Here is a 26659-nt window from a genome sequence, read left to right as displayed (position 1 = left end):
GCAGCAGTTCAGCAGTGAGGAAAACTTGGCTGAGCGGCTCAAGGCTGTGGTGGAAGCATGTGACACAGTGGCAGGCCACTCTTAGATGCTGGGACGGCAGGCTCAGCAAGCAGCCTTTGCTCTCTTTTGTATTTCTTGAGGACTTGACTTTCCTTGTCTGTGAACTTTCTGACATGCATTACGAAGGTTTTACTTGACTACATTTTTGGTGGGGGGGTGTAGGTAGGGTCTCTCTCCAGCCCAGGCTGACTTGGAATTAACTTTGTAGTGTCAGGGTGGTCTCGAACTCACAGCAATCCTCCTAACTCTGCCTCCTCAGTTCTGGGCTTAAAGGTGTGAGCCACCATGCCTGGCTAAAATTTTTTTTCAATAATTTTTATTTATTTGCAAGGAAAGACAGAGAGAGAGAGAGAGAGAGAGAGAGAGAGGGAGAGAATGGGTGTGCCAAGGCCTCCAGCCACTGCAAACGAACTCCAGACTCAAGCAGCAATTTGTGCATCTGGCTTTACTTGGCTACTGGGGAATCAAACCTGGGTCATTAGGCTTTAAAGGCAAGTGGCTTAAATGCTGAGTCAACTCTCCAGCCCTTAAAAAAATATCTCTTTAAAATCCATTTAAGAGCTGGAGACTTAGCGGTTGAGGCGCTTGCCTGCAAAGCCGAAGGACCTCAGTAGCCATAGGACCTCGGATCGATTCCCCAGAACCCACATAAGCCAGAAGCACAAGGTAGCGCATGCATCTGGAGTTCATTTGCAGTGGCTGGAAGCCCTGGCACACCCATTCTCTCTCTCTCTCTCTCACTCTGACTCCTTCCCTCTCTCAAAAAGAAAAATATATTTTAAAAAATACATTTAAGTAGGGCTGTTTCTATTTCAGGTCCGAGCTTAGGGCAGCAAAGATCAAAAAGAGATCGGGCAAGCAACTGGACCTTCTTCAGCTCGCCAAAGGCAGTCGTCCTTGACGGCCGCCAGAGGGCGCACGCGAGGCGTCCCGGCGGAACTCAAGGTGGGATTCCGAGGGCCGACGGACGCGCCGCTGCGGGGGTCCGGCGCCGGGAGCGCGCGCTCGGGGCGGCGCGGGGGGTGGGGGGGCTCGAGGGGGCTCCGTCAGGGACGCGCGTGCGCGGCTCCGCCGAAGCGCAGAGAGCCGCGGTGGAGGGCGCTTGGACCTCCGCGGGCCGTGAGCCTTTGCAGGCGCTTCCTCTGCACGGTTTCGAACCTCCTCCGACAAGGACGACAATGAATTCCTCCCGTGCCTGTTCCCGAGGGGGTGGGGGAGGGCGCCCTTTGGAGTGATTTGGAAAGTTGTTGCGGAGGAAACGATTTCCTGAGCTTCCTGCAACCCGGTTCTGGACGACTGCAGAGTGGAGGACTTGAACTTGCTCCGAAGTCCTCGTCCACATCGTCTCGGCCCCCAGGCCCATTGCTGTCATCGCCCCCCCCCGCCCCACACACACACGAGGTAGGGTTTCACTCTAGTCCAGGCTGACCTGGAATTCACTAGGTAGGCTCAGGGTGGCCTCGAACTCGTGGTGATCCTCCTCCCTCTGCCTTCTGAGTAGACTGGCATCACCGCTTTCCAGTCCCAACCACTCAACTCACCATCAGCCTTTGGTAAAACGGCGCAGATAGCTTAAATCCCTATGCTTTTAAGGCTTTGGTTTCAACTTATTTTGTCATGAAGTTTTTTTTAATCAACCAAAAACTTCTATACTACTTTATTATTATTATTTTAATATTTTATTTATTTGACAGAAAGAGGGAGAGAGAGAGAGAGAGAGAGAGAATGGGTGCACCACGGCCTCCAGCCTCTGCAAACGAACTCCAGACGCGTGCGCCCCCTTGTGCATCTGGCTAACGTGGGTCTTGGGGAATCAAACCTGGGTCCTTTGGCTTTGCAGGCAAATGCCCTAACCACTAAACCATCCCTCCAGCCCCATTATTATTATTATTATTATTGTTATTATTATTATTATTATTATTATTATTTTGGTTTTCAAGGTAGGGTCTTGCTGTATGTAGCTCATGCTGACCTGGAATTTGCTACATAGTCTCAGGGAGGCCTCGAACTCACGGTGATCCTTCTACCTTCTACCTCTGCCTCCCAAGTGCTGGGATTAAAGACGTGCGCCACGACGCCTGTCTACTACCTTATTTGATAAGTAAAAAACAAAACAAAACTTTGCTTATTGACCTTTTGGGTGGTGAAAACTGCAAGGGTGCCTGCTTTCTCAATGTTATCATTGCCTTTCCATTGTGGATGTAGGCATATATATATACACATATATATATTTAAAGTATATATATATATTTTTAAATATATATAATATATATTATATTTAATATATTATATATATACTTATATATATAATATATATAAAAGTTTAAGGAGTATGTCAGTTTTACTGAGAGGTAGAGGCGTTTAAGTAATTGTTAAATGAATAAAGGGATAAGTTAGTTCAAGGGATTTGCAAAACAGTGATGTGAAATAGACAAGATATTCATGAAACGTACTATTCATTCAGCTGCGTCCTGAGCTGGGGTTGCTCAGGGTAAGATGAGGGAAACACAGAACTGCTCCTTCCTCTCAATGAGCTTACTGTCTGGTTAGAGAAAATTGCTAGCCTTACTTTAGAGCTAAGGAGACAGAGCGACGGACAGAGTTTGCCAAGGAAGTGACTGGCTCCAGGTTTTCTTTTTATTTGTTTGAGGTAGGGTCTTGTTCTAGCCCAGGCTACCTGGAATCCACCATATAGTCTAAGGTGGCCTAACTCACAGTGATCCTCCTACTTCTGCCTCCTGGGCGCTGGAATTAAAGGCGTGCGCCACTGGAGTTGGGAAGGTTTCTGTGTGGGAGCACTCATGCCAGAGGGGAAAGAACACAGCCTTTCTTAACTTGCCCAGAAGAGAAAAAGGGGGGGGGGGGTTGAGGCTTAAAAACTGTTTGCAGGCAAACATCAAAATATTGAAATAACTTACTATAGTTCACCTTTGGGGTTTGATGGATGACTGAAATGTACCATTTATTTATATAGTTGAATTTTAATTTTAAGAAAACTCTGTGGCTATTGCTGAGTTCTGTAAGGAAGGTGTGATGATTTGAATGTAAAATGTCCTTCAGAGCCTCATGTTTTGTTTTGTTTTTTTGGGTTTTTTTTTTTTTTTTTTTTTTTTTGGTGATTAAACTCGTAGTTGATCCCTGGCTAGAGGAAGTGTTTTACTGAGAGGTGGCCCTTGGGATTTTACAATCCAGTCCCCCTTGCCTTTACTAGGGAGCCCACCCTCTCTTTTCCTCCCTCCCTGCTGATGTACAGGGACATGGTCCGTTTTCTGGTTTTGCTACGCTTTCCCTTACCATGATAAAACCTCCCCACAAAACTGAAAGCCAGAAGGAAACCCTTATCTTTCGGAAGCTGCTTCTGGTTGAACGTTTTGTTCCAGCACTGAGAAGTAACTGCTACAGAAGACGAAAGAGCTTCAAGAGCTCAGAGTTGTATTTTGTGAAATAAATTAACTGCCTTGGTCAGTATGCGTGCGGGATTCGAAAGGGTATAAGGAAGGTTTCTGTGAGCCTAGTATTTTGGATGTAATATTTATATAGACACATGTGCAGCCTTGATTTACAATTTGTGTATCTGTGAAATAGGTTGTCTGAATATTCTCTTTTTTTTTGGTGGGGGGGATGTCTTTACTCCAGAGGGACAACTCTCAGACAATAGTCCAAAGATCTGTGAAAATGTGGAGATGTAGACCAGACCATTCAGTGTTAGTGTTAAAAGGAAATCCTGAAGTTATAGCTGGTCGTGCTAATCCTAGTGCTTTGGTCTGTAACAGGGGCAGCCTAGTTAAGGGATCCCAACAGCGGCTGGAGTGATACCTTGGCGGTTCAGGTGCTTGCCTGCAAAGCCTAAGGACCCAGGTTTGATTTTCCAGTATTATTTTAAGTTGGCCTTGGTAATAATGATCTGTGAGAGCCCTACTTTTTAAAAAAGCCAAATTATAAGCCTTCTTGATCCCGATTTAAATTTAGAATAAGTATAACTTATCCAACTACCACCATGAAGAATTTAGATAAGGCAGTAGTTGTTTGTTTTTTTAATTTTTATTTATTTATTTATTTGAGAGCGACAGACACAGAGAGGAAGACAGAGGGAGAGAGAGAGAGAATGGGCGCGCCAGGGCTTCCAGCCTCTGCAAACGAACTCCAGACACGTGCGCCCCCTTGTGCATCTGGCTAACGTGGGTCCTGGGGAACCGAGCCTGGAACCGGGGTCCTTAGGCTTCACAGGCAAGCGGTTAACCGCTAAGCCATCTCTCCAGCCCTTTTTTTCTTTTTTGAGGTAAGGTCTTGCTCTAACCCAGGCTGACCTGGAATTCACTATGTAGTCTCAGGCTGGCCTCGAACTCTTACAGTCCTCCTACCTCTGCCTCCTGAGTTCTGGGATTAAAGGCGGGCGCCGCCATGCCCGGCTGGAGGCATTTTGTTTTGATGATCAACTTCGCCAAGCATGCTTAACAACCTTTGTTGTCTGTTTTATGTTGTTACCCCCCTGAGATTACATGTGATACTTTGTTTAAACTTAGTGAGGTCTCAAAGTATAATCATGGTTGATTATTATTGATAAAAACGATGAAGATTTTCTAGTTGATACATTTTAGTAAAGTTGACTTTGATTCTGAACCTGTTTAGTAGGGGTGCAAAAGTCAGTGCTTTATCTTTTGTTGTTTATTTGAGGGAATATTTTATTTATAACAAGGTCAAATTTTGGACTTTGTTTCTTCTCCCTGTATCTAGGTTTGTTTATTTCTTCATTTGTGGGTGATGGCTACATTTCATGTGAAGGTCTTCACGTTGAAATCTCTTTCATGTTGAAATCCATATTCCAGGGCTGGGGGTTCCCCATGTTCCATGGCTACTTCATGGGGTTAATTTATTTTATTTTATTTATGAGAGAGAGAGAGAGAGAGAGAGAGAGAGCGCAAATGGGTATGCCAGGGCCTCCAGGCACAGCAAACGAATTCCAGACACATGGGCCACCTTGTTCATCTGACTTACATGTGTCCTGGGGAATTGAACCTGGGCCCTTAGGCGTTCTAGGCAAGTCCCTTAACTGCTAAACCATCCCTCCAGCCCTTCATAGGGTTATTTTAGGACAATATATAATATGTTCATGAAAAGTCAAGTTCAACTCCTTTGACCCACCACCTAGGTGCTCTGTGTCCTTTTCCCTGTAATCCCAAGGCTCAGGATTTTGCTCCAGCAGAGGGCAAGGTGGCAGCCGCAGTGATGTTTAAGAGTCTAGATGAGGCAGGTGCTCTTATTATAATCCCTGCCCCCACCTCTCTCAACACCAATGACAGCTTTCATGAGCAGTCATCCACTGGTCCTATATCCTGCCTATCTATATATAATCATTGTCCTGAGTGCTGTATAGATTGGAGACCAATACTTAGTTGAGACATAAGATTCATTAATTTTTTAAAATTTAACTTTTTTTATTGACTTCTATACTTACAGACAATAAACCATGATAATTCCCTCCTCTCCCCCGGTTTCCCCTTCAGAACTCTATTCTCCATCATATCTCCTCCCTGTCTTCAATAGTCTGTCTTTTATTTTTTCTATTTATTTTTTTTGTTCAATAAATGTTTATTGCTTTCACTTATTCTATTTGCACACAACATGGAGTCCTTGGCCACAAGACACAAAAGCAGTACTGTAGTTTAGCAGTGTTGGCAACATCATGGAAACCAGAAAAAGGCCAGGTCCTTTGCACCGGCCAACACTTTCCAGTTGAAAATACTATTTTACACATAGAGAACCCTTATAAAATGCACTTGCGTGGAAGTACTGTAAAATCCTGCTATTTAAGTCCAAAGAGCTCTAAGTACATCAAAAAAACAGAAGAAATTTCTAGTAGACACCCAGTCTTTCTTTTCTTCTATTTATTTATTTTGGCTTTTCAAGGTAGGGTTTCACTCTAGCCCGAGCTGACCTGGAATTCACTATGAAGTCTCAGGGTGGCCTTGAACTCATGGCAATCCTCCTACCTCTGCCTCCCGAGTGCCAGTATTAAAGGTGTGCGCCACCACACCTGGCTATCTCGCTTTATTTTGATGTCATCGTCTTTTCGTCCTGTTATGAGGGTCGTGTGAAGCTATTGCTAGGCACTGCGAGGTTGTGGATATCGAGGCCACTTTCTGTCTGGGCAGTTGCATTGTAAGCAGTCCTACCCTTCCTTTGGCTCTTACATTCTTTCTGTCACCTCTTCCGCAGTGGATCCTGAACTAGACCCATTAATTTTAACTTCATTGTTTTTAGAAGTCAGATCTTACCAATTTTTCTATCAGTGTACAATGAGGTTTCTACTTTATTAGTATTACAGACATCCTTGGCTCTGTGTGCATTTTATTTATTTATTTATTTTGGTTTTTCGAGGTAGGGTCTCACTCTAGCTCAGGCTGACCTAGAATTCACTACATAGTCTCAGGTGGCCTCAAACTCACTGTGATCCTCCTACCTCTGCCTCCCGAGTGCTGGGAATAAAGGTGTGTGCAGCCACGCCTGGCTCTGTGTGCATCTTAAAGCATTGAGTTATAGTGTATTCCTGACGTTCGACACTGATGGGCATTGCAGAGGGTTATCCAAAGTGGCCGCACCAACTGACAATCCCACTGTCGGGCATTTTAATCGTTTAACTGTTGCTGTGGTTGCCTAGGACATTCTGGAGGCTCTCATTTTATCCATTTTTGTGTCCCTACTACTGACAAAACTATTTCAGTGGTCATATTTGGAAGGTGTTGAGTGTTTAAGTGATGCTGTAGAAGCAAAGGTTCTGATTTGTGTTTTTATAAACCTTTTCTTTACAAGTTAGTTACTTTTCAGTTTTTTGTGGTGCTGGGCATTGTGCATGCTTGGCAAGCGTTCTACCACCGAGGGGTATCTCCAACCCATTCATTATGGCTTTTGTTTGTTTGTTTGTTTGAGGTAGGGTCTCACTCTAGCCCAGGCTGACCTGGAATTCACTATGGAGTCTCAGGGTGGCCTCAAACTCATGGCGACCCTCCTACCTCTGCCCCCCGAGTGCTGGGATTAAAGGCGTGTGCCACCATGCCTGGCTCTCATTATGGCTTTTAATAGTTTATTTATGTATTTATTTATTATTTATCACACACACACAGAGGGAGGGAGGGAGGGAGGAAAGGAAGAAGAAAAAGAGAGACTGGGCATGCCAGGGCTTCTAACTACTGCAAATGAACTCCAGATGCATGTGCCACCATGTGCCATCTGGCTCACATGGGTTCTGGGGAACTGAACCCGAGTCCTTAAGCTTTGCAGGAAAGCACCTTAACTGCTACACCATCTCTCTATCCCATTTCTGACTTTAAAAAGTTTAATATTTGTCTTTAAAAAGTAATTTATGCCGGGTGTGTTGGCACATGCCTTTAATCCCAGCACTCCTGAGGCAGAGGTAGGAGGATCATCATGAGTTAGAGGCTCCCCTGAGACTACATAGTAGTAAATTCCAGGTCAGCCTGGAATAGAGTGAGACCCTACCTCAACAGAAAAAAGTAATTTATATGTTTTGAATATTGCTTTTTTTCTTTTTAAAGTTTATTTATTTATTTATTTATTTATTTGAGATATAGAAAGAAAGAGGCAGAGAAAGAAAGACAGACAGAGAGAGAGAGAGAGAGAGAGAGAGAGAGAGAGAGAGAGAGAGAGAATGGGCATGCCAAGGCCTCCAGCCACTGCAAAGAAACTCCAGATGCATGCATCACCTCATGCATCTGGTTTACATGGGTCCTGGGGAATTGTACCTGGGTCCTTTCATCTTTGTAGGCAAGTGCCTAAACGGCTAAGCCATCTCTCCAGCCCTTCTCTTTTCTTTTTAAATATTTTATTTATTTATTGGTGATGCAGAGAGAGAAAGAAAAAATGGGCACACCAGGGCCTCCAGCCACTGCAAATGAACGCCAGATGCATGTGACCCCTTGCGCATCTGGCTTACATAGGTTCTGAGGATTTGAAACTTGAGTCCTTAGGCTTTGGAGGCAAGTGCCTTAACCACTAAGCCATCTGTCTAGCCCTCTTTTTCTTTTTTTGTATTTACATTTATTATTTATTTGAAAGCGAAGAGAGGGGGGAAGGGAAATGTGTATACCAGGATCTCCTTCCTCTGCACTGAACTCCAGGTGCATGCGTTTCTCTGCAGCTGGCTTTATGTGGGTCCCGGGGAATAGAACTCAGGCAGTCTGGCATTGCAAGCAATCGCTGAGCCATCTCTCCAGCCCATGTCTTTCTTTGTAAATGGTCACTTCCCCATCAATAGTTTCACTTCTTTGATGTTCACTTGCAGGTAGTTAATGAAGGGGATTCAAGCCTTGCCACTGCGCTGCAGGAAGTGGTGGAGGCAAATCCTTGTGGATGAAAACCATATTTTATCAGCCAAAAAAACCGTGACTGAATGTACATAACTGGAGTGGTGACTGGAGCTTTTGGGTAATGACTTTTCTATTTCACATTTCAATTCTGAATGCAAATGTCCTCTAATTCTATAATAGTTCATATAATATTTTGTTCTTTTTTTTTTTTTTTTTTGATTTTTCGAGGTAGGGTCTCACTCTAGCCCAGGCTGACCTGGAATTCACTACGGAGTCTCAGGGTGGCCTCGAACTCACGGCGATCCTCCTACCTCTGCCTCCCGAGTGCTGGGATGAAAGGCGTCACCACCACGCCCCGCTAATATTTTGTTCTTATTAGCATCTAGACTTCGGGTGTCTTGCCTTGAGAGACCATCCTCAGTGTATTATTCTCCTTTGGCCACTAGAATGCGCTGTTGCCAGGTCTGCTGAAATGAAACCATCTGCTTGATCTCGTGAGAAAACACCACAGCTTTGGATTCCACTTACATTTGTATTAACTGGCAAGAAACTAACATTACATAAGCTATATTCCCAAGTCTCATTGAGAAGCTTTATATATGTATATATGATTATTATTATAATTTTGGTTTTTCATGGTAGGGTTTCACTCTAGCCCAGGCTGACCTGGAATTCACTATGGAGTCCTCAGGTATTTTATATAATTTTTATTTAAAGATTTGTTTCTGGGAGCCGGTTGTGGTGGCGCACGCCTTTCATCCCAGCACTCGGGAGGCAGAGGTAGGAGGATCGCCGTGAGTTCGAGGCCACCCTGAGACTCCATGGTGAATTCCAGGTCACGCTGGGCTAGAGTGAGACCCTACCTGGGGGGGAGCGGAGGGGGCATTTTATCTCTGTACCCAAAAGGAAGTTTAGCAGTGTTTGGCCTATAGTATGTAATGACTTAAGATAGGTTTCAAAGTTAGAAGTTTCAGACCTGATTTGAAGTATAACTTGCACACACTTCAGGTTCCCTGTCATAAAATGAGACCACTGCCTGTTGATTAGGCGCATTGAGATTTAGTGTCTCCTTGTAAGAAAATTTCTGTAACTATACACACACTATTGTTTATTATGGTAAAAGGCTCATTCTAAGTGTAGCACTTCCAACTGACACACCCCTTTCATTGAATTGTTTTTTTTTCTTTTTGGTTTTTCGAGGTAGGATCTCACTCTTGCCCAGGCTGACCTGGGATTCACTATGGAGTTTCAGGGTGGCCTCGAACTCATGGTGATCCTCCTACCTCTGCCTTCTGAGTGCTGGGATTAAAGGCATGTGCCATCACGCCTGGCTTCATTGTATTGTTTTAATATTTTATTTTTTGTCAATTTTTCAAAGACTTATTTTTATCTATTTATTTGCTAGAGACAGAGACAGAGAGAATGGGTGCTCCAGGGCCTTTAGCCACTACAAATGAACTCCAGACACATGCGCCACCATGTGCATCTGGCTTATGTGGGTCCTGGGGAATCGAATCTGTGTCCTTAGGCTTTACAGGCATGCACCTTAACTGCTAAGCCATCTCCAGCCCTTCATTGTATTTTTTATTATTGCTTATTCTAGCTGAGCTAGCTAAGGGTTTTGTGTTATTTATCTTTGTATTTTTAAAAAATATTTTTATTTATTTGCAAGCAAAGAAAGAGAAGAGAGACAGAATGGGTATGCCAGGGCCTCCAGTCGCTGCAGACAAACTCCAGATTCATGTGCCGTTTTGTGCGTCTGTCTTTACGTGGGTACTGGGGAATAGAACTCCAGTCATTAGGCTTGCAGGCAAGCACCTTAACCACTGCAATCTCTCTTGCCTCTATCTTTGCTCTTATTACCAACAAAACTTAACAAAGAGTAGTGACTGGAAGATATGAGAATTCTGAGCCATTTGATAGAAATCTTGCACTGTACAACTATAAGTAAAACTTATATATTCTTAATAAGGCATATATGGTACTTTTTTTTTTTTTTTTTTTTGGTTTTTCGAGGTAAGGTCTCACTCTAGCCCAGGCTGACCTGGAATTCACTATGGAGTCTCAGGGTGGCCTTGAACTCACAGCGATCCTCCTACCTCTGCCTTCTGAGTGCTGGGATTAAAGGCATGTGCACCACCATGCCCGGCTGGTACATTTTTAGTTTTATTTATTTTTATAGTTCTAATATTAGTTTATTAGAATACTGATTTCTAAGAGTAGCAGGTATCTGTGATGGTAGATTTTTCTTATTAATTTGGGGTTAGACTAGAAAAAGAAAAAAAGATATAATATCAACAGGTTATAATAATTACCATATATATTATCTTTCTTTTTATTATTTATTTATTTGAGAGGGAGAAAGACACAGGGAGAGAGAGTGAGAGAGAATGGACACGCCAGGGCCCCCAGCCACTGCAAATGAACTCCAGACGCATGCACCACCTTGTGCATCTGGCTTATGTGGGTCCTGGGGAATTGAACTGAGGTCCTTTGGCTTTGCAGGCAACGTCTTAATTACCAAGCCATCCCTCCAGCCCTATTATCTTTCTTTTAAATAGTTTTATTTATTTATTAGAGAGAGAGAGAGAGCAGCAGATAGAGAATGGGCATGCTAGGGCCTTTGAAAAGCACTAGTTTCAAATGTCAAAGGTCATCTTGGGCTCAGATTAGGTCCCTAAGCACATTGCAAACACTCCCGGGAATTTTGGAATGGACTAAAGGAAAAATCTAATGTCTCAGAATTTCTGCACTTTTTCCAGAGGTTACCTAACCCTGAAAACAGAACTTTCCAGACCTGAGAAGCAAATAGAAATCAAAGAGACCCTGCATAGACAAACCAAAGTTCAGGCTGACATAGCTGGAAATAGAATTCTTCAGATCTTTATTGGCGTTTCTTTATTATATTGTGTCATATTTTTTTTTCTTTTTTTGTGGTAGGGTTTTGCTCTAGCCCAGGCTGACCTGGAATTCACTATGTAGTCCCAGGCTGGCCTTGAACTCACCATGATCCTCCTACCTCTGCCTCCTGAGTGCTGGGATGAAAGGCATGTGCCACTATGCCTGGGCCCCAGCTCTATTTTATTTTATTTTTAAAAATGTTTTAATTTTAATTTTTTTTTTATTTGAGAGAGAGAGAATGGATGCGCCAGGGCTTCCAGCCACTGCTAACGAACTCCAGACGCGTGCACCCCCTTGTGCATCTGGCTAACTTGGGACCTGGGGAACCGAGCCTCGAACCGGGGTCCTTAGGCTTCACAGGCAAGCGCTTAACTGCTAAGCCATCTCTCCAGCCCCCCAGCTCTATTTTTTTTTAAATTTTTTATTTATTTATTTGAGAACGACAAACACAGAGAGAAAGACAGATAGAGGGAGAGAGAGAGAATGGGCGCGCCAGGGCTTCCAGCCTCTGCAAACGAACTCCAGACGCGTGCGCCCCCTTGTGCATCTGGCTAACGTGGGACCTGGGGAACCGAGCCTCGAACAGGGATCCTTAGGCTTCACAGGCGAGCGCTTAACCGCTAAGCCATCTCTCCAGCCCCCGCCCTCAGCTCTATTTTAAACAAACTTAAATCAGTAGAGTAAATTGTTGAAGATTGCATGATTACTCGATTATAATCAATGTTCCTCCTACTTCTGCCTCCCGAGTGCTGGGATTAAAAGCGTGTGCCGGGCTGGAGAGATGGCTTAGCGGTTAAGCGCTCGCCTGTGAAGCCTAAGGACCCCGGTTCGAGGCTCGGTTCCCCAGGTCCCACGTTAGCCAGATGCACAAGGGGGCGCACGCGTCTGGAGTTCGTTTGCAGAGGCTGGAGGCCCTGGCGCGCCCATTCTCTCTCTCTCCCTCTATCTGTCTTTCTCTCTGTGTCTGTCACTCTCAAATAAATAAATAAAAAATGAACAAAAAATATTAAAATAAATAAATAAATAAATAAAGGCGTGTGCCACCACACCCCTCACCCCCCACAACTTGGCTTTTCCCTTGCCATTTTAAGTCCACCTGCTCCTGTCATTGACTCCACCATGTTACTACTTTCTTTTCTTTGTTATTCTGGCAATAAAATGATAAATAAATGCAATAAGCAACAGGGTGCCCAGTCTGCCCAGTCAATACCAGGAAGACCTGCAGCATGACAGGAAAGTGTTTGTGAAGCACCTGGCGTCACAGATGAACTGAAGCAAAGATTGAGACTGTCAGAACCATTTCAGACCCAAGCATCCTGGAGCTGTTGAATCATACATTTAGTGTGGTCTAGCTGTCCGTTGTTCCACGGTAATGAACTTAGAGGGCAGCAGGATCTAGCTGGATGGAGACTGAAATTAAAACATTGGAGATAGGGTCTGCTGTGCTTCTGATGATTCCCCTGTGCCAAGTATCTTTGTCATAGCGAGACTTTGAGAGGAGAGATGATTAAGACTCCAAAGTTATTAATTGTGAAATCTGCCATTTCATATTTTGTATTTCAACACTGTTATATAAAGATAGGCTGTTATTATGTGTATTGTAGTTTTATTTAGGAGTTACATATTTAATTCTATAGAGTAGGAAATTATTATTCTTCTTATTATTAAATTATTATTAGCTTTTACAACCTCCTGAAACAAAAGTTAGGTGGAATTAATAGATGAAATTGAAGTTAAAGTCAATGGAAAATAAGTTATTTATGCTTTTGCCTTTTTAACTGTTAGTAAAGGAAAAGAGAGAGAGAGAAAGAGAAAGAAAGAAGAAAGGAAAAGAAAAAAAGTACCTAAAACAAAAAAAGGATCTTTTCCTTCCCAACAAAAATCATGTTATATTCCAGGTGGGTTAGGTTCCCAAAGGACAGATGACGGGTCTGCCACAGGCGCAATTATCTAGTGCAGTGTCTCAGAGTGGCTTACAGTTAGCAACTAACTACTGGGAGAAGGAGAAGCCCTCTGAGATTTTCTGTTGTGTGTGTTTAGAAGATTATATACTTAATGGGATTTTTTTTTTTTTTTTGGTTAGATGCAACAGTGCCTAGGATAAAGCCTTTGTTATTAGAAATCCATTTTTATATTGGTATTTCATTAAGATTCCCTTCAAAAATATTTGTTGGGTTAGAGGGATAGCTTTAAAAATAAAATATTTGTTGGGTTAGAGGTGCTCGCCTGCAAAGCCAAAGGATGAAGGTTCAAATCCCCAGGACCCATGTAAGCCAGGTGCACAAGGTGGCGCATGCATCTGGAGTTTGTATACAGTGGCTGAAGGCCCTGGCACATCCATACTCTCTCTCTCTCTCTCTCTCTCTCTCTGCCTCTTTCTGTCTCTCAAATAAGTAAAAAATAAAAACAAATAAAAAATATTTATCATCTGTCTATACTTGTTTCCTTAGCAGCGGTCTAGTTGAAAATCTTATTTTGAAAGTTTTCTGTGAATAATTGTATTCTTTAATGTCTTGACTTAGATTGAAAGAAACGTGTATCTCACATATGATTTAAGAGAGAATGATTTTTTTTTAAAAAAAGATGAACTAGGAGAAATTTAAAGGAGCTTAGAATTCCAATTCAAATTAATTATTTATTTTATCTTTTTGTTCTAAAATATTTTAAGAATAGAAAGTCTAAATTTGGGGATGGTGTAGTCAAATAATGATTAGCATGTTTGCATTTTATTTATTTTTTAAATTCATTTAAGAGAAAGAAATAGGCAGAGAGAGAAAGAGAGAGAGAGAGAGAGAGAGAGGGAGAGAGAATGGGCTTGTTGGGGAATTCAGCCACTACAAATGAACTCCAGACGTTTGCGCCCCCTTGTGTTCATGTGCGACATTGTGTGCTTACATTACTGTGTGTCTGGCTTACGTGGAACCTGGAGATTCGAACATGAGTTCTTAGGCTTTGCAGGCAAACGCCTTAACCACTAAGCCATGTCTCCAGCCCTTGCATTTATATTTTTTAAAGATATTTTTATTTATTTATTTGAGAGAGAGAGAGACAGGCAAGAGAGAAAGAGGCAGGCAGAGAAAGAGACTTTGAGTTAGAAATGCCAGGGCCTCTAGCCACTGCAATTGAACTTCAGACACATGCTCCACTTTGTGCATCTGGCTCTACATGGATACTGGGGAATTGGACCTGGGCCATCAGGCTTTACAAACAAATGCCTTTAACCACTGAGCCATATCCTAGCCCTAAACTTTTTTTTTTCTCAAGGTAGGGTCTTGCTGTAGCTCACGCTGACCTGAAATTCACCATGGAGTCTCAGGGTGGCCTTGAACTCTACCTCCTGAGTGACCTCCAGAGTGCTGGGATTACATTTATAGTTTTGGATTTTTTTTTTTGAAGTAGGGTTTCACTGTAGCTCAAACTGACCTGGAATTCACTATGTAGTCTCAGGGTGGCCTAGAACTCATGTCAATCCTCCTACTTCCGCCTCCCAAGTGCTGGGATTAAAGGCATGCGCCACCATGCCTGGCTGGGATTACATTTTTTTAAAGTATCATAAAGGACAAAAAAATTCTTCTGCAAACTGATTCTGAATTTTCCTCCTCACAATTACTTGACTTTTTGCTTTTTACAAGAGTAAGAGAGCTGGAGAAATGCTCCAGCAGTTAAGGCACTTACCTGCAAAGCCTAAGGACCCAGGTTCAATTCCCCAGTGGTCATGTAAAGCCAGATGCTCAAGGTGACTCATGCACTTGTAGTTAATGTGCAGTGTCTGGAGGCTCTGGTGTGCCCATTCTCTTCCTCCCCTTGTCTCTCAAATAAATAAATAAAATGTTTTAAAAAATAAAGATTATATATTAGGAGTTATAAAACTTAAAGAAACATAAAACCACATTATTTATCTGAGGTCATTAATATCTATCAAATGAGTGGGCAGGATCAGAATCATTGCTAAAGTTGCTTGATATTTATGTTTTAAGGTCCAAGTTTTCACTCTTTTTTTTTTTTTTTTTTTTGAGGTAGGGTCTCCTTTTAGCCCAGGCTGACCTGTAATTTACTATGCAGTCTCAGACCGGCCTTGATCTCATGGTGATCCTTCTACCTCTGCCTCCCAAGTGCTAGGATTAAAGGCATGTGCCACCACACCTGGCTGTTTTTTGTTTTTTTTTTTTTAATTATTTTTATTTGAGAGAGAGAGAGAGAGATTGGGAGAGAGAGAGAGGGAGAATTGGCATGTCAGGGCCACACCCACTGCAATCAAATGCCAAATACTTGCACCACCTAGTGGGCATGTGCGACCTTGTGCTTGCCTCACCTTTCTGCATCTGGCTTATGTGGGATCTGGAGAATGAGCAAACATGGGTCCTTAGGCTTCGCAGGCAATCACCTTAACTGCTAAGCCATCTCTCCAGCCCCATAATTAAGTTGTTTTAATTATAAAAGGAATGCAGAAGTCTCAGTTCTGTACTTTTTTTAAAATTTTTTTAAAATTTTTTTTAAAATTTATTTATTTGAGAGCGACAGACACAGAGAGAAAGACAGATAGAGGGAGAGAGAGAGAATGGGTGCGCCAGGGCTTCCAGCCTCTGCAAACGAACTCCAGACACGTGCGCCCCCTTGTGCATCTGGCTAACGTGGGACCTGGGGAACCGAGCCTGGAACCGGGGTCCTTAGGCTTCACAGGCAAGCGCTTAACCGCTAGGCCATCTCTCCAGCCCTTAAAATTTTTATTAACATTTTCCATGATTATAAAATATATCCCATGGTAATTCCCTCCCTCCCCACCCCCACACTTTCCCATTTGAAATTCCCTTCTCCATCATTTACCTCCCCATCACAATCACTGTAATTACACATGTACAATGTCATCAGTTCTGTACTTTTCCACTGGTTTATAGTCCTTACCACATCATTCCCAGGTCAGGTTTTCTACCTGTGCATGGCTGATGAAACTTGCTGCAAACTTAATTTATAGGAGCATTGTAGGGTTACTTAATGTTTACCTATCTATCTATATGTCTATCTATTTTATATCTATCTATCTATCTATCTATCTATCTATCTATCTATCTATTATTATTATTATTTTTTTTACAAAGAAGCTCAAGAGGATTAATTAGCATGGTTGTAAATGTTTGGTCACTTTGGGGAAAAACTCTCCTCTGGTCATGTTGTCTTGCACAACAACTCATCTTGGTTAATTCAGGTTTCTAAAGGCAGTGTCAGATTTTCACTTTGATGACTGATGAAAATGAATGAAGTAATTTTTCAGCTTTATTTTGAATTAAAAGAAAAATCATTTTATCCTACTTGAAAAATTTTAGGTATACATAACGGGTACTGTTTTTTTAAAATTTTTTGTGTTCATTTTTATTTATTTATTTGAGAGTGACAGAGAGAGAAAGAGGCAGATAGAGAGAGAGAGAGAGAGAGAGAGAGAATGGGCGCACCAGGGCTTCTAGCTACTGCAAATGAACTCCAGACACATGTGCCCTCTTGTGCATCTGGCTAACGTGGGACCTGGGGAACTGAGCCTCGAACCGGGGTCCTTAGGCTTCACAGGCAAGTGCTTAACCACTAAACCATGTCTCCAGCCCAAGTACTGTTTTTTTTTAAACAGAACTTCTTTTAAATAATTTTTTTGTTTATTCTTATTTATTTATTTGAGAGCAACAGAGAGACAGAGACAGATATATATATGTGTATGTGTGTGTGTGTGTATGTGTGGAGAGAGAGAGAGAGAGAGAGAGAGAGAGAGAGAGAGAGAGAGAGAGAATGGGCATGCCAGGGCCTCTAGCCACTGCAAATGAACTCCAGATGCATGCACCCCCTTGTGCATCTAGTTTACATGGGTCCTGGGGAATCGAGCCTCGAACTGGGGTCCTTAGGCTTCACAGGCAAGTGCTTAACCACTAAGCCATCTTTCCAGCCCTCAGGTACTGTTTTATATAAACCTAGGTGTCATTGAAAGGTTTCAGATGAAGTATGAGTAGGAGTTGATAGTTCTGGCAATTTGAGGAGGGGTTTAAGTTACGTGAGCATCCTAGTATGAATACCCAGGAGTGCTGGATGCTATGAGGATTTTCTAATGCCTGTCTGGGACTGCAAGACAGCAAGGAAATACTCAAGTGCTAATAACGTGGAGAGGAGAGGAGAGCATGTGAGCGAATGCTGAGGGCGGTGCAGAGTTTGCTGAGGGTAGGAGATGATGCCTTTATGGGTTGGGACACCAGTATGTAGAGATATGACTCTTGAAGGGTTGCACTCTGTGTGAAATATTGGCAAGGAAGAAATCACTGATATCTGTAGGTGGAAGACAAGGAATGTTGTCTTTTTTAGTCTGAGCTTAACTGGAAGTTAATATTATTGGATGTACAGATAGCCATTTTATAATTTATTTTTGTGTTTTATATTATTTTTGTTCCTGTATCCCTTATTTATTTTTTCATGTGTCAAATTAATATTTTAGAGGTTTTTTTTTTTTTCAAGGTAGGGTCTCACTGTGGCCCAGGCTGACCTGGAATTCACTATGTAGTCTCAGGGTGGCCTTGAATTCATGGTGATCCTCCTACCTCTGCCTCCCGAGTGCTGGGACTAAAGTTGTGCACCCCCACGCCTGGCTTAAAACTAATGTTTTAGAGAACACATGTCTCATTCATCTCTGATTGGCTGGGTAAGATATTATGGTTGTTTTTCTCTGTGCCTTCTCAAGATGCCCCTTGACTACTCATTTCTCTTCCTACACTCTCTTGGAATCATCACCATTATGCCTGTGTCCTGAAGGACGTCAAAGCTGAGTCCACGTATCTGTCTCAAAAAAATTAATTTAATTTATTTTTTGAGATAAGCCCAACAGACTGGCTTCCACCTCCCCCCCCCCCCCCGAGGTAGGGTCTCACTCTAGCCAAGGCTGACCTGGAATTCACTCTGTAGTCTCAGGGTGGCCTGGAACTCATGGTGATCCTCCTACCTCTGCCTCCCGAGTGCTGGGATTAAAGGCGTGCGCCATCACGCCTGGCTAGAGTTTTATTTTATTTTTTTAATATTTTTATTATGCCCATTTGAGAGCCTGAAAGAGAAAGACAGAACCAGCATGGGTATGCCAGGGCCTCTTCCTGCTGCAGATGATTCCAGATCCAAGCACTTCATGCATCTGGGTTTACATGGGTACTGGTGAATTGAATCCAGGTCATGGGCTTTGCAAGCAAGCACCTTTAACCACTAAGCTATCTGCCTAGTGCAGATGCTTTATGCTTTGAAAGTATTATTGAAAAGTGTGTGTGTGTGTGTGTGTGTGTGTGTGTGTGTGTGTGTTTGCTCGACAGATTGTACTGTACATCTTAATTTCTCTCTATAAACTTTAGAGTTCTTCCATTTTATTTCCGTTTAAATACTGAACGAACCTTTGCTCCATCCAGCCTAACTCCATTAACTTCCACAAATCCAACAAGCATGACGTGGTGGCGCACGCCTTTAATCCCAGCACTGGGGAGGCAGAAGTAAGAAGATCGCCATGAGTTCAAGGCCACCCTGAGACGACATAGTGAATTCCAGATCAGCCTGGGCTAGAGTAAGGGCCTACCTCAAAACACAAAAACAAAACAAAAACAAGTGTTAGCAGAGAAATGAGAAAATGCATTTACATAGTCTTTAATTCATACTCACATATTTACGCTCCTGATACCCTTCATTTCCCCTGTGCATTTGAGTTCCCATACGCTGTCATTTCCTCGTCATCCTGGTGCCTTCCTGGAATATTCCTCGTTGTGCACGTCAGCTGTCTCCACTGCGGGTTGTGATGAGTCACCTGCAAATCATACTGTTGTTTGTTTTAATGGGTGTATGATGACTCTTTTTTTTTTTCTTGCTGCTTTCAAATTTTTTTCTTTTGTCTTTTAACAGTATAACAATTGTAAGAGTAAGCATCACTTTCCTTGTGTTATTGAGACTCTTTGAACAGTTCTGAGTACTTCTCCTTTTGGCACACCCATTCCATGTTTTTGGCTCACTTACGGGTCTCTTGACAGTCAGTTTACTTTCTCCCATCTTATCTTTCTCTGTTCTTTGAGGCTGATAATTTTCAAAAATTTTTAAATTTATTTATTAGAGAGAGAGAGAGAAAGAGGCAGATAGAGAAAGGAAGAGAGAATGGGCACACCAGGGCCTTTAGCCACTGCAAACGAACTCCAGATACTTGCGCCATCTTGTCCATCTGGCTTTACGTGAGTACTGGGGAATCAAACCTGCGTCCTTTAGCTTTGCTGGCAAGCTCCTTGACTGCTAAGCCATCTCTCTAGCCCTAATATTGATAATTTGATAATTCTTACTAATCTATTTTCAAGTTCACTGATTCATTCTTTGTCATTTAGAACTGTTGAATCTCTCTAGTGAATATCTGTTTTTTAAAAAAATTTTAAAAAACTATTTGTTTAGATGCCTTCATACTTTTCTTTATGTTTTTCCCTCTGTTTTTTTGAAACTCTCAAACCTAGGCTGCGGTCAGACTTACTATCTTGCCATGTCACCTTCCAGGTAAAGGATTACAAATGTTTGCCACCGCGCCTGGCTAGATGCTGGACTTCTTGAGTGGTTAAAATTATCATGGTCCTTTAAGCATGGCTCTCTTCGGTCTTCTGAACATACCAGTGATGATGGCCTGCTGTCTTTGGCTGCTAAACCCAGTTTGGGGCACACCAAGAATTGTTTATGTAGCTTGTTAATTTTTTTCCTTCCTTGTTGCTCTGCATGTTTTATAGGTTTTTTTTATTATTATTTATGAGAGAGAGAGAGAAATAAATAGAGAGGGCTGGAGGGATGGCTTACAGGTTGAGGCATTTTCTTGCAAAGCCAAAGACCCAGGTTCGATTCCCCAGGACCCACGTTAGCTAGATGCAGAAGGGGCGCACACATCTGGAGTTTATCTGCAGTGACTGGAGGCCCTGGTGCACCCATTTTTTTTTTCTCTCTCTCTCCCTCTTTCTCTGTCAAATAAATAAATAAAATATTAAAATGATATATATATAGAGAATGGGTGCACCAGGGCCTCCAGGCACTGCAAAGAAACTCTAGATGCATGCGCCACCATGTGAATCTGGATTACAAGGGTTCTGGAGAATCATACCTGTGTCCTTAGGCTTCACAGGCAAGGGCCCTAACCACTAAGCCATCTCTCCAGCCCTGTTTCATAATTTTTTTTGTTTTGTTTTGTTTTTCGAGGTAAGGTCTCACTATAGCCCAGGCTGATCTGGAATTCACTATGTAGTTTCAGGATGGCCTCGAACTCACGGCGATCCTCGTACCTCTGCCTCCTGAATGCTGGGATTGAAGGCGTGCGCCGCCACGCCCGGTTTTGTAATTTTTTTGTTGTTGTTGTTGGGAGTTGGGCAATTTAGATAGTGTGTTAGTGATATCAGAGGTCAGAGGGCATCTCTGGAAGGGCTCTGGGCTCTTCTGTCATGGGACATAGAATTGAACAGAGACGCTGATGAAGAAAGCATACATTTTCACAGAAGAGAAGGCTGGAGTAGAAAGTCCAACAGACTTGGGGACTTCTATTGTCACTTGGCCTCCGTCTTTGCGCATGCTCTGTTACATGTAGCGCTCAATACAAGTTCCCTTGTCAAATGTCTTATTAGTATCTTAAATCTCCACCCATGGAGGTGTTTTAGCATAATAACAACCATAAAGCCAGGCATGGTGGCACACGCCTTTAATCTCAGCACTTGGGAGGCAGAGGTAGGAGGATTGCCATGAGTTCTAGGCCACCCTGAGACTTCATAGTAAATTGCAGGTCAGCCTGGGCTAGAGCGAGACCCTACCTTGAAAAAGCAAAAAAAAAAAAAAAAAAAAAATAACGAATCATAGGTTAATCTTGGGCACTGGAGTACCACTGCACCTATGCCAGGGGCCCGCTTTAGTCCATCTCAGACCTGGGGTGCCAGCTTTCTTTGTTCACTTGTTCTTTTCCTGTTTTATTTTATTTCGTGTGTGACATCTGGTATGTGTGTGACACGCGCGCAAATGTGTCCTGTGCAGAGGCCGGAAGAGGGCGAGTGAGCCCCTTTTTTACTCGTTTGTGTGTCTGCCTTGAGACAGAGTCTCTCCAACTCTGAAGCTTGCTGTTCTTCCACAAGCTCCATCAATTCTCTGGTCTCTGCTACGCACAATGTTTTCACAAAATATTCTTTATTCATTTATTTGACAGAGAAAGAAGGATAGATAGAGAAAGAGAGAGGGGGAGAGAGAGAGAGAGAGAGAATGGGCGCGCCAGGGCCTGTAGCCTTTGCAAACGAACTGCAGATGCTTGCGCCCCCCCCTTGTGCATCTGGCTTACATGGGTCTTGGGGAATCGAACCTGGGTCCTTCAGTTTTGCAGGCAAACGTCTTAACCGCTAAGCCAACCTCCAGCCCTCACAGGGCTCTTACGTGGGTGCTGGGGAATCAAACCCAGGCCATCCCAGGCCACCATGCTTGTTCAGGAAGTGCTCTTACCTGCTGAGCCATCTCTCCTCTCTAGCTCCAAAAAATTTTGTTTTTTTTTTTTTGGGGGGGGCGTGGATTTCGAAGCAGGGTCGGGCTCTGAAGTCCAGGCTGACCTGGAATTCATTATGTAGTCTCAGGCTGACCTCAAACTCACAATGATCCTCCTGTCTCTGCCTCCTGAGTGCTGGGATTAAAATCATATGCCACTATGCCTGACCAGTTCCAACTTAAAAAATATATATTCTCTCAAATAAATAAAAATGTTTAAAATATTAAAAAAAACTCTCCTCTCAAATAAATAAGTAAACTATTTAAAACTTTTTATTTATTATTTATTTGCAAGGAGAGGGGGAATGAATAGGCACCCCAGGACCTCCTGTCACCCCAAAGGAACTTTAGACGCATGGGCCACTTTGTGCATCTGGCTTTATGTGGCCAATAAGGAATTAAACCTGGGCCAGCAGGCTATGCAAGCAAGAGCATCTTTAACAGCTAAACCATCCTTCAACCTTTTTTTTTTTTTTTTTGTATTTTTGAGGTAGGGTCTCACTCTAGCTCAGGCTGACCTGGAACTCACTATGTAGTCTCAGGGTGGCCTCGAACTCATGGTGATCCTCCTACCTCTGCCTCCTGAGTGTTGGATTAAAGGCATGTGCCACCATGCCCGGCTTTTTTCTTTTCTTTTCTTTTTCTTTTTTTGCTTAATATGCCAGTTTTATAAGGCTTTGTGTAAGGGGTTCTGCATCTTGCTCTCTGTCCTACTTACTGGTCTCATTGAATCCCTGGTTTTTATTTTTATTTTATTATTATTATTATTTTGTATTTTTTAAATTTTTTTTAAATTTTTTTAAAATTTTTATTAACATTTTCCATGATTATAAAAAAATATCCCATGGTAATTCGCTCCCTCCCCACCCCCACACTTTCCCCTTTGAAATTCCATTCTCCATCATATTACCTCCCCATTACAATCATTGTTATTATTTTGTATTTTTGAGGTAGGGTCTTACTCTAGCTCAGGCTGACCTGGAATTCACTATATAGTCTTCCCACCACCTCTTCAGCAATGGACCCTCAGCCTTGGAGGGTGTGATAGAGATGTCTCAGTGCTGAACACTTCTCTGTCACTTCTACTCAGCACTACGGTGCCTTTTGAGTCATCCCAGAGGTCACCACAATCTGAAAAGAGATGCTTCTCTAACCAAAAGTGAGAGGAGCATTAATATGTGGGTATGGACATTAAGAACAGTGCTTACCCAGGAAGTTTGGTGAGCATAATATATACATTGAGCCAGATACCAGTAGGTGTTACACCCCTAGGGCTCATGACTTCCGCTGTCATAGGTTTTCAGTATCAGGCATGTATTCCCTCCCATGGAGTGGGCCTCCAGTCCAAGTGTAGAGTGATTGGTTTCCCCCGTAACAGACATGCCACTATTATACCCATTGGCTCATTTGGCCTGGCTGGCCAAACGTAAGGCTTGCAGTGTCCACTATTTGGTATCTTCACTGGTGATTTTTCTCTCTCCCATTGAACTGCATGCAGCATGGCTTTTTCCAGCTTTGTCAGCTGGTCTACGTGGAGGAGATTTTCAGCTCAGCTCCAGCAAGATTTCTCAGTGTCCTTGCAGCCCAAGTATGCGAAGTCTTCAGCAATAGTGTCTTACCATCTATTCCTGGTGGGAAACCAAGAGCCTCGGCAATGGCCTGTAATGTTTGAGGGGCATCAGGGACCTCCCTGGCCAACAACTCACTGGAAGGTATCCCATCCCTGGCACGGAAAATTTCTAGTGACAATCTATGGCATCTGGATATACCATTGTCCAAAAAAGTAGGTTTCCATCTGACTTATGGGTACAGTCATTTTTTTTTTTGTTGTTGTTGTTCTTTAAGGTAGGGTTTCACTCTAGCTCAGGCTGACCTGGAATTCACTGTGTACTCTCAGGGTGGCCTCAAGCTCATGGTGATCCTCCTACCTCTGCCTCCTGAATGCTGGGATTAAAGGCATGTGCCATCACATCTGGCTTGGGTACAGCCTTTTTAAAGGCATAACCTAACAGGCATGTAAGTGTTATTTTTTTTTTAATTTTTTTTAAATTTATTTATTTGAGAGAGACAGACACAGAGAGAAAGACAGATAGAGGGAGAGAGAGAGAATGGGCGCGCCAGGGCTTCCAGCCTCTGCAAACGAACTCCAGACACGTGCGCCCCCTTGTGCATCTGGCTAACATGGGACCTGGGGAACCGAGCCTCGAACCAGGGTCCTTAGGCTTCACAGGCAAGCGCTTAACCGCTAAGCCATCTCTCCAGCCCATAAGTGTTATTTTAGCTATTTTATTCCCCTAATAAATGCAGTCAGGGCCTAGTCAGGACAAGATGGCTTTATCTTAGCTATTTCACTCTTTCTTCTCCAGCGGGCAGTGGCCAGGTAGCTTGTGCAGTCTTTTCTGCCTGCTGCACATGTCGGTAACCCTCCTGGGCCAGGGGTAGGTGGGCAGGATGTCAAGCCCATCTATGGCCGCCACTCCTTCAGGATCTCTCTGTCCAGCCTCTCTTAAAAAAAAAAAAAAAGAACACCAACTTTTGTTTATTTTTATTTATTTACTTGAGAGTGACAGAGAGAGAAAGCAGCAGAGAGAGAGAGAGAGAGAGAGAGAGAGAGAGAGAGAGAGAGGGAGAGAATTGGCGCGCCAGGGCCTCCAGCCACTGCAAACGAACTCCAGATGCTTGTACCCCCTTGTGCATCTGGCTGACTTAGGCTCTGGGGAATCGAGCCTTGAACCAGGGTCCTTAGGCTTCACAGGCAAGTGCTTAACCGCTAAGCCATCTCTCCAGCCCTGTCCAGCCTCTTTCTAACCTGCCAGCCACTCGCTTCCTTTGGGTCAGCACACTCGTACTCACTTGGATGACTTGAGGGTTCACCCCTTATACTTGCAGACACAGGTTTTCTGCTTGCTGCTCCAAGTCAGCCTGATCCTGTCTGTCAGCGTGCCTGCTAGCTTGCATGGCCTGATCCACCTTCACAGAACAACCACGGGTGGTGGAGGGAGAAGGGTTCCGGGGGCAGGCACACGGTAATGCGGCAGACTCCTGCCATCTTCACCAAGCTGGCAGATTTCCCCCTAGGCCTGCTTCTCAATTTATTTATGGCTGTGGTCAATTTTCTTTTCTTCCTTTTGTTTTTCGAGGTAGGGTCTCATTCTAGCCCAGGCTGACCTGGAATTCACTATGTAGCCTCATGGTGGCCTCGAACTCACGGAGATCCTCCTACGTCTGCCTCCCAAGTGCTGGGATTAAAGGTGTGCGCCACCACGCCCGGCTGTTTTCATTTCTAGGTTTTTGAAATGATCGCCTTAGCAGTTTTTCCAGCTGTGTGTTTTCTTTAGGGGAGATGACTGCCAAACTCCTGCTATGTTGGAAGCAGATTCCATTACTTTGTGTTTGCGTGTGTGTGTTGCTTTTAAAATGTTTATGTGGGGTTGGAGAGATGGCTTAGCAGTTAAGGTGTTTGTTTGCAAAGCCAAAGGACCTTGGTTCAATTCCCCAGGACCCACGTAAGCCAGATGCACAAGGTGGCACCTGTGTCTGGGGCTCGATTCCAGTAGCTGGAGGCCCTGGTGCACCCCATTCTCTCTCTCTCTGTCTCTCTCTCTCTGTCTCTCTCTCTCTGTCTCTTTCTCTCTCACTGTCTCAAATAAATAAATAAATTAGTTAAAATGTTTACGTGTTCTTTCGTATATAAGGATATAATGGTGCATAGAAATCATGTGATTTTAAATTTATTTCCTAAGCTATTAAAATGGTAAATAAACAGAAATGAAATCCTTTTACTGTTGCAGATTTCAAGTTCCACCTATAAAGACAGGAATGAAGAATACAAAAGACAGTTCACCCATCTGCCTGGCACAGAGAAGCTAATAGCAGTAAAGACAGACAGAAATCTGCAACGCAACAAAACGAGCTCCAGACGCACGTGCCACTTTGTGCATCTGGCTTTCCATGGGTCCTGGGGGATCAAACGCAGGTTGTCAGGCTTTGCAGGTGAGCGCCTTCACTGCTCAGCCATCGTTCCAGCCCCTGCCGTGTCTCGAGAAAACTTTCCTTCAAAACCATCAGCTGAACTAATCTGCTTTTTCCATAAGCCATTTCTGGTCAGATATTCTGTTCCAGCAATGACAAAGTAACTGACATGGATAACTGGTGCCAAGAAGTGGCGGCCATTATTACAGTCTCCTGACCATGTGGTTTTGAGTATTTTGGAACTGGTTTACAGGAGAAATGCAGACTAATTTGGAACTTTATACCAGAGAAGCCTTATGATGGTGTTAGCAGAACTTGATAGGCCTTTCTGGTGGAAATTCTGAAAGACTAGGAATTGTGGACAACGTGGGCTTGGATATGATGTTTCAGAAGAGAGCAAAGACTCCAGCTGGGACTTAACTAGAAGCGGTTTGTAGATTCTGCAAATAACCTGGCTACAGTTTGCCTGTGTCCTGAGTACTTGAGAGAAGCTGGATCTAAAAATAATGCAATAAAGGCAGAACAGCCCTGATTCTACGGCATGGCTTCTCTTAGTTTCTCTTATTCAGATCAACAGTGAAAGAGAACAAAATATAGAGCATAAAGATATGAAAAATGTGAAGCTGGGCACAGAAAGAAATGTGAGCAACTTTCAAGACTCAGGTCCAGAGACTGTAGACAGGGCTTTAATTTTTTTTTTTTACTTTATTTTTATTTATTTATTTGAGAGAGATAGAGAGAAAGAGGCAGAGAGAGGGAGAGAGAATGGGCATGCCAGGGCCTCCAGCCACTGCAAATGAACCCCAGATGCATGTGCCACCTTGTGCATCTGGCTTACGTGGGTCCTGGGGAATTGAACCAAAGTCCTTTGGCTT

The 26659-nt window shown here is 43.2% G+C and overlaps 1 long non-coding RNA gene across 1 annotated transcript; it reads left to right on the top strand.

The window, feature by feature from the left end:
• The first annotated feature begins 1182 nt into the window (after positions 1-1182).
• Positions 1183-26331, top strand: LOC123460094. The gene is made up of 3 exons (XR_006636784.1): positions 1183-1461; positions 8360-8502; positions 25604-26331. It is a non-coding gene; the product is annotated as an uncharacterized LOC123460094 (long non-coding RNA).
• Positions 26332-26659: the final 328 nt, after the last annotated feature.

This window comes from Jaculus jaculus, chromosome 4, assembly GCF_020740685.1.
Source record: "Jaculus jaculus isolate mJacJac1 chromosome 4, mJacJac1.mat.Y.cur, whole genome shotgun sequence".
Classification (NCBI taxonomy): domain Eukaryota; kingdom Metazoa; phylum Chordata; class Mammalia; order Rodentia; family Dipodidae; genus Jaculus; species Jaculus jaculus.
The sequence above is the reverse complement of the archived record's forward strand: the minus strand, read 5'-3'. Positions and strand labels throughout refer to the sequence as shown.